Genomic DNA, 8,276 nt, shown 5'->3' on the forward strand with positions numbered 1-8,276 from the left:
AGACTGTAGCTGGTCCTGGTTTTGAACTCTCAGCTCTCCCAATATTTACCTCCTCTGAATTGCGATTAAAAGTGTGCAATACAGCTCCTATACTAATTTTTTCTCATCACTTAAAATGCATGACAACATTTGAAAAATAGAGTAATTAGCCTTCTACCTTTTATTAAGATTTTCATACATTTTTGGCCCCTGCAGCGAAGGATAAACAATTCTCTAGATTGCCACAATCAAAATTCCATTATTGGAAATTTCCCTTATTCAAATCAAAGATTTCAAATCTTAAAATCTTTTTGTCTACTTAAAAAAAATGTGTGTTTTATTTTGTTGTATTTCATTCCCCCATCTTTATTTAAAAATATTTTTTCTACGGGAAGATGATTTTCATTTAAGTGCAACATGCCCAAAGGTAGAACATATTCAGTATAAAAGAAATAACTATGAACCAATTTAAACACCAGGTTTCCATGGTGGCTTATTTTACTGCTCTACTTATAAAGAAATACCCCCTCATATAAAAGTAACAAGACATTGGCTGCTGACATCTTGCCTTCCTCTCCTGCTGCTCTTGAATGCCACTACACAAAAAAAATGTGGTCCTTTATTAAACATCTGAAGTTGCAATGCAAATCAAAAGGAACTTGACATCAGGAAAACACAGGGCAAAATGGAAATATCCTTCCTGGGTAACTCCAGGTGTTTTCTGCTTGGAAGCAATGTGCTGTGTCACAGACACTGCCTTTAATTGGCAAGCTCCTGAAATATGGCTTGCTGGTGAGCAAAGTGGTCATTCCGCATGCAACTGCAGCTTCAGCAATACCTTTTTGTTTCTGGTTATTAATTTGCATTTAACTTGCACCAGAGCCATTAATTTACTGATCCAACATGGAGAATGTGCAACATTAGCTTTATAAATGGCAGCATCACGCTTCAATATATCTGTGCTTAATGACATCAGACCACACGGAAGATTCTAATTTCCTTGTACTTGCTGTAGCTAGTTACATTAGAATGTGATCTCTGTGATAGTGTTTGTTGCTTTAATTGTACTGAGCTGACTAGTTAGAAGCACATTATTAATAATTCTTCCTTCTCCATCCTTATTGTTCCAGCTATGAACTGTATTCATTTTTTTCTTTAGAAAACATCAAGCTTTTTTCAATGTTATGACAATAATACTATTGTGGGAGTCTTAAATTGAGAATAAATACTTTCTATAGTATTCTTAAAACACTTATTGGAAGAGAGTAGCTTTGGGCAAGCAACTGGTGTGGTGCTGTGAAATTTTTATCATTCTCCTTCTCCGTGAAGATTCCTGTCTTATTTAGGGTTCTATTCTGTCATGAAGCACTGTGACCAAAAGCTCTTGGGGAGGAATGGGTTTATTTCTTTTTACGTTTTGCAGGTAACACTCCATCACTGAGGGAAGTCAGGGCAGGAGATGAAACAGAATCTATGTAGGAATGCTGCTTACTGGCCTGTTCTCCATGGCTTACTCACCCCAGTTTCTCATAGAGCTCAGGATGACCTGTCCAGAGATGGCACTACCTACTGTGGGCTGCCCCCCCATATTAATTAATAATGAAGAAAATTCCGACAGATTTACTTCCAGGCAAATCTGCTGGAGTCATTTTTTTCAGTAGTAGTCTTTTCCCAGGTATTTCGAGGTTTGTGTCAAGTCAGCAAAAGCCAACCAGCACATCTGCTTTAATTAGAAGACAGGGGAGAGAGAAGATAAAAGCATCGGTTTCATGAAAAACCAAACATCGAATTCAAATCATCTTTATTCTTCTCACGTGGTTTATGCAAACATTAAAACAGTAAAAGAATCAGAGTAATATATCAAATATTTATGTATAGATAAAGACCGAAATTGAGTTAATACATGAATACCTTTATATTCAGCAAGATTTTTAACTGCCATTGCATTATTACATTATTATAACAGTTTTCCAAAACAAAAAATATCTTATTCCCTCTCTTAATATGACCATAAAGCAACTGAATCAAAAACAGCAAGATGTGAGCAATAGGTCAGGATTTTTAGATAAGCCAACCAGCACCATGTTTGCAAAGTGAAGTTAGTAGCAGTGATTTGGTGGGATAATAACGACTAGTCTTTTAACTTTTGTTTGTTACTGCTTTATTTTGGGTGCAAGTTTGATTCCATAGTTAATTATTTATCTTCTTCCATTTGATTACCACTTACATTGTCTTTGTTCCATCATATACAATTATTGGTCATGTTGAAAAAGCTCTTTCATTTGTACGTATTTTAGTATTTTAGAACACGTACACATATACACACGTCATTGCCTTTTTGTTTGTTTGTTTGTTTTGGTTTTTGGTTGTTGTTGTTTTGTTTTTTGTTTTGGTTTTTCTAGGCAGGATTTCTCTGTAGCTTTGGAGCCTATTCTAGAACTAGCTCTTGTGGACCAGGCTGGTCTCAAACATACAGAGATCTGCCTGCCTCTGCCTCCTTAGTGCTGGGATTTAAAGGTGTGTGCCACCACTGCTCAGCCATTTCATGTTTGTTTAAATTTAATTGCATTCATTTTCTAGTTCCATATATAGCATGGTTATTCACTTCTAATACTGAGTCTCATTCTCTAGGTTGTCCTAATCACTCTGATGATTTTTTGCTTTGCTTTGTGCATTCTTATCACTTTATACTACATTCAGTTATTTGTTTCTGATTTTGTTTTTATTGCTTTTGGGATCATTTAAAAAAAAACTCTCTTATCATTATAATGTTCTAAAGTGTTTTTTTCCTTTGCCATCCAGCAGCATGGGTGTTTCAGGTTCAGTCTAGTTTGGGACATCTGTTGTCAATGAGATTGTATTTCTGTTTCATGCTTTTGCACACAGATACAGAGTTTTGTCAATATCTCTTATTGAATACCTTGTCACAAATGCCTATTTCTTATCACCATCATGAAAAACCACTGTGAAGAATGTACTTTAACTTTGAGGATTGCTATTCATTTGTAGTTATTAATTTATTTGTTTTTCCTATAACTTTATGTTAATATTGGTGTGTGCTTCTCTGTGTGTGTACATGTTTGGTGCGCACAAATGTCATGATGTTCATATGGAAGTTAGAGCACAGCTTCATGGATGTAATTCCCTCCTTCTACTTTTACATTGGTTAGATCAATTTCAGGTTGTGAGGCTTATGTGGCACATGCCTTTACCTGCTAAGCTAACTCTCTTCCCTCTTGTAATATTGTGTGAGTGTGTGTGTATGTGTGTGTATTATATATCCTGTAACTGAAAAAAAAACTATTAATTCTAATAACTCTGGGATTGTTTGTATATACCATATAACCATTTGCATACAGTGACAATTTTACTTCTCTTTTATAACTGCAATGTCTTTCTTTCTTTTGCCTGATTGCTTTATCTAAGAAAGTTCAATTTTAAGATTAAAAACAAAAAATGAATGTAGGCATCATTTTGCCATATGTATTTTTGTGGTATACTCTGGAATCAAAAGTTGCAATGTCATCTACTTTGATCATTTTACCTAAAAAGGCTTGTGACATTTGGGGGTTTTGGATTTCCAAACAGATTTTAAGATTATTTTTTTCTTGTCTTGGTAACTTACATTTGTATATTTATAGTGGTTTTATTAATTCTGTGGATCATATTAGATAGTTTACTGGAGTTTATTATATATATGACAAAATATTTGTGTATAGTGTCCATGTTACTTCTCTTTTATAATTTGAATGCCATTTCTTCCTTTATTTTGTTTGATTGCTTTACCTAAGAAAATCTACTATATGATAAAAACAAAAACAAATTAAAATAGGTATCATTTTGATATTTTAGCTGTTGTAGGGAACGTTTTGGGGTATTGCCCTTTTAGTATAACGTTAGCTCTTGGTTAGTACCATATGGCTAGAAATAGTCTGCATATGGTCAGAATAGGAATTCACAGTGAGAATAGGAAGAAAAATGCATGGCTTGTATATTAATAATCATGCAGGTTTTTCAAATCATGAAAGTCACACTTATCCTGTGGTTCAGCAATCCCACTACTGGGCATTCATGCATGTGAAATGAAAAATGTAGCTCTGATGTGTTTCAATTCCATAGTTATTATTTCTCTAGTCATATAGGTCAAGAAATAGAAACTTCCTAAAATTCACCAATTGGCCAATGGATTAAAAAACAGTAAATATGTAAACAGTAATATCCAGCCATGAAAATAAAAAAGACATGTTTCTTGGTACAACATAAACTTTTGCATTTAGTAAAAGAAGCTGGGCATTAAAAAGACAAGAATTACATTCCCTCATTTGTGTGTTGAGTTCACCTTTTTTTTTATTTTAAATAAGTTGAGAAATAATGGTGACTTGCCAAGTCTGGGAAGACAAGGGTGAGAACAGAGATAGAGAGTGGTTTGGTTAGTACATAAAATTGCATTCACATAACAGTAAGAATTTTTGGTAAACTACTGCTTATTTTAATGGTTCTTTGTCGTGGTTTAAATATCAAATATCTTCCATAAATTTATATGCTAGAACTTTCTTCTCAAAGAGTAGGCTTTAGGAAGTGGCCAAGTCTCTAATGCTCTCACTTAATCAATAGAATCTTATGTTGTCAGATTCCAGTATGACAACTTTATTGTACGGTTTTGAAACGTACAAGGTAGGTACATCAGTAGATGAATTATGTCATCAGGGACACTCTTCTGAGCATTTCCTGGGCTTAGTTGTGTCCTATATTCTCTTTCTTTTCTTCCTGGTCACCATTATATGAACTACCCTTTTCCCACCCTCCCTTCTGTGATGGCTGAACCCTACAAAACTATGAAACAACCTAAACCTTTCCTTCCTTTATATATTTCAGTTTAATTGTCACAATAATAAAAAGTGTGATTGAAATACTATATGTAATGAAGTTATATAATTATCAGAAATCATTAGAGTACTTTTTTATATATTCAGTTTAATTGTCACAATAATATAAAGTGTGATTGAAATACTATATGTAATGAAGTTATATAATTATCAGAAATCATTAGAGTACTTTCACTCTAAAGAGATAAGTATTTTAGCATAGATGATAAATTATTAACATTATACAAATGTATTCATTTAAAATATAGCATAATCTCCTGTGAATGTGTGTAATTGTATGTGTCAATTGAGGGGACATTTATTTTTAAATGCTATTTTAGACCTGGGGGTGTAGCTCAGTAGTAGGGCTCTTTCTTAACAGGTGTGGCATTTCATGGGCCTGCAGAATGGCATCTGCACCTGTAGCCTGTGCAGACCAAAGTTAGTGACAATCCTCACATGGCAAAACTCTACTGATCATATCCTATTCCTCAAAAGCTTATAGTGAGAACTCCGTCTTGTTTTCAGATTCAGTGATTGAAATAAAATCTCATATGGTTTATTATTATTAGGAGATTTACAAACTCATGGTGATTTGTTAGCATTCTATTATCAGCTAAAGATTTCTTTTACCTCTGATGCTAAGAAATGAAGGAAGAAAAAAAATTTAAAAAAAGAGACGGGAAAGGGAAAGAGAAAGCAAAAAAAAAGGAAAGAAAGATCATGTAAATGGCAGCCTGCCACATACTACCATCACAGTCTCTAAATTTACCATTACATAATGAAATCAATTTCTGAAGTAATTTATCCAAGGGTATCTTCATGGATAATACTGAGAAATATGCTTTCGTAGAAAGCACCCAAAGCCCCGTGTTCTCCATATGAAGCAGTGGTGGACACTGATAAATGCTGCATTAAGTGGTAGTTACAGCAATATTCAACTTGTTTCTAATATCTCAGCGCATTAAACAGATTGAAATAGAAGCCATTCTTGACAGTGATTTCCAGAGCAGCAAAAAGCAACGAAAAGTTCATGACCTCCAAATATTTTAAGAAACACAGAAAGAATCGTATAGAAACACCATGGGAACAGCATTTCTGCTTCCCACTCAGTCTGTAGTTTATGTTGCTACAGAGCTTAGCGTGTGGTAGCTATCCTGATGTAGGGTCCTACTGAGAACCTATTGTGCACAGTTAACTACACTCAAAACACTGGGGAAGGAGAAATATCTGTCTATTCTAGAACTTGGACTGTCTGCATGAATGAGATTCCTCTTTTTAAGTTGATAATGACAAAGGGGCTAATAAATAAATGAATAAGTAAAGAAACAATTAAATGGATAAACATATAAAATACACAAACAAAACAAGCAGAGGAATGATGAATGATTTTAGTTTAGGTTCAGATATGTGTTCATGAATGCTAAGCAATGTGCAAAGTTTCCAGAGACTAGAAGGACAAAGACATACTGCAATCACGATACTGGGCAAGAAATTCTTAGAACCGGGAAGGGACTAAACTCTCATGATCTGAGAATAATAAGGCTGGGATAAGTCAATTACTGGGAAATCTGTATATCACAGACAGCATATAGATTCCTTTGCATGGAGTACACCCTAAGGTACGGTTTACATGTTTCAAGGTTGGCCAAGGCCATTACACTTTATGACCATGAGTGGACACTCGGTTTTTCAGTAGGCTGCTCAGGCACACGTAGTTCAGTTAATTGTTTGGTGTAGTTAATTAAACTGGTACCTGGAATGAACAATAACACCCTCCTTTTGCTTGACTGGTGTATTTATTCTAAGAAAGTGCATCACTTTGTATCCACATTGTGCCATATACTTGCCCATTGACATAAAGGAGAGACATGGAATCCAAGGTTGGGTCATCCTGAGGACTCTTTCATACCACATTTAGCTCATTATCTCTATCGATAGGATAACTATGTTTCCTTGTAAGGTGGAAATGAGAGAACATATGTCCCACATTTAGAACGCTCTTAAGTGTTCAGTGAATATTAATTTTCTGCCTCCACAGATCTGACTCATTATTTCTTCTGTGCTCTTATTCACATGGGACTTTTATTTAATTATCTTGTCAACCACTCTGTGGTTGATTTAAGGTATGTAAAACAAGCATCGGCTTTTCCATACCACGTTTCTAGCGGAGGCTACATCTATCTCTTATTAAGTGATCTTTGAAGCAGCTCTAATGGGAATTGGTCCCTCAGGACCTACAAGTACCCGCTCCTGATGTTTTCTGTGCTCTTATGTTCCAAGGTTTGTGACTTATGGATTGCGATGGGTGATACAACACAGGACACCTGGCAGTACCTTGTTCTCAGCATGTCCTTGGATGAGGGATGACCTCTTTGTGCTTATAACTATTTGCACCAATTCTGGATTAACTTTGATAGAAGAACCTCATGAACTAGAAAATAAACACCAAAAAAATCTGTAGAGCATATGTAATAAAATTCTTAAAAATAATGTCAACTCTTTAGATGCTTTTTGGTACTTAGAATCTAGAGCTTAATATGTGTTCTCTCCCCTGAGACACAGAACATGCTACAGAGAGAAGGTATAAGAATATTTTTTAGAAACAAAACTTTCTTTTTAGATCCAGATATTCTTAGGATTATTGCTTCATCAGAGACATTAAGAAAGCATTTACTTTTGAACTTCTGATTCCTTGTGTATGAGAAGAATATTTATAAACCTTGTGTATAGAAAACTGAGATGGATATAATTGCAATGCTGAGACTAAGCTGGCAACCACACGTGCTTGTTCATGCTGCCTTTTGAGAATAAGTGCATTTCTTCTATGAAAGTAACATTTTTTTCTTTTCTCAATCTATTGTTTTAAACTACCTTTTTTCAGTTTATGGGCAATCACTCAACAGTTCACGTAGGGAAATGGTTTAAAAGATACAGTTTTCTAAATTGTTTGCATTACCCTGCCAGTGCTAAATACTGGTGCTAGAACCAACAGCTAGAGTTAAGCCATCCTTGGTGGAGCTGGGTCTATGCATGCACTGAAGGACAGCATGGCGCTTTTTTAGAACTGGGGTCACAGGGAATCTTTGCTAGCTCTAAGTGGAAAGCCTGCATTATTTCATAAAGAAATGAAACATTCAAAATTCTTCTACTCTTTACTGTGCCAAATGGTAAATATCAGAAACAATAAGTTTCATAGTACTTTTATATCATGTGTGTGTTTCTTTTAAATTATAAGCATCCATACGGCACTAGGCCATAAAGAGTATCAAAGCTCTTATGTTCGCCCTGATTCTTGTTCAAGTCAAATGTCCCATGTGTCTAAGAATGAGCCATTGGTGCTGTATGATATCTTTACTGTCAGGTGAAATACAGCAGTGACTTCACTACGGAGCCTATGTATCTCTCATCACATGGGATTCTTAGATGACT

The 8,276-nt window shown here is 35.0% G+C and overlaps 1 protein-coding gene across 8 annotated transcripts in view; it reads left to right on the top strand.

The window, feature by feature from the left end:
• Nrg3 (neuregulin 3) overlaps positions 1-8,276 on the top strand; it is a 985,750-nt gene that overhangs the window by 239,870 nt on the left and 737,604 nt on the right. The gene's annotated exons all lie outside the window — the stretch shown is intronic.

This window comes from Microtus ochrogaster, chromosome 6, assembly GCF_000317375.1.
Source record: "Microtus ochrogaster isolate Prairie Vole_2 chromosome 6, MicOch1.0, whole genome shotgun sequence".
Lineage (NCBI taxonomy): Eukaryota > Metazoa > Chordata > Mammalia > Rodentia > Cricetidae > Microtus > Microtus ochrogaster.